Consider the following 505-nt stretch of genomic DNA (forward strand, 5'->3'; position numbering starts at 1 on the left):
CCTAATTGAGAGGGGCATTCATGTAGGAGGTGTTTTCTTAGAGAAGAATTAGGAGTTGTAAGGGAATAGGAGTCTTGACTAGGAGTCCTATTAGGAGTTGGTTAGAAGTAAGAGTCTTAAGTAGGAGTCCTATTAGGAGTTAGGGTTTAGAAGCCCTATAAATAGCCATGTATTCCTTCTCTTTTGATAAGCAATAGATGAATCTTTTCTGCAGCCTTTGAGTAGCAACTTGGAGGGAGGAACCCCTATAGAGTTCCAAGGAGGCCGATCCCCTAAAGAGATCAACCCCAAGTTTAGAATCTGCAAGGGTTCTAACATATTGTCAAATGGTTTGGCATGGAAAATTTTAAGAGAGGTCTCATACCGATGAGACATGGGATATCGCTTTCTACGAGTATGTCCCCAAAGACTCTAGAAGAAAGGGTGAACATGGATATGACACCTTATGCCTCAGCAATAGGGTCTATCATATAAGTCATGCTATGTACTAGGCTTGATATAGCAC

Source organism: Musa acuminata, chromosome BXJ1-8, assembly GCF_036884655.1.
Source record: "Musa acuminata AAA Group cultivar baxijiao chromosome BXJ1-8, Cavendish_Baxijiao_AAA, whole genome shotgun sequence".
Taxonomy (NCBI): domain Eukaryota; kingdom Viridiplantae; phylum Streptophyta; class Magnoliopsida; order Zingiberales; family Musaceae; genus Musa; species Musa acuminata.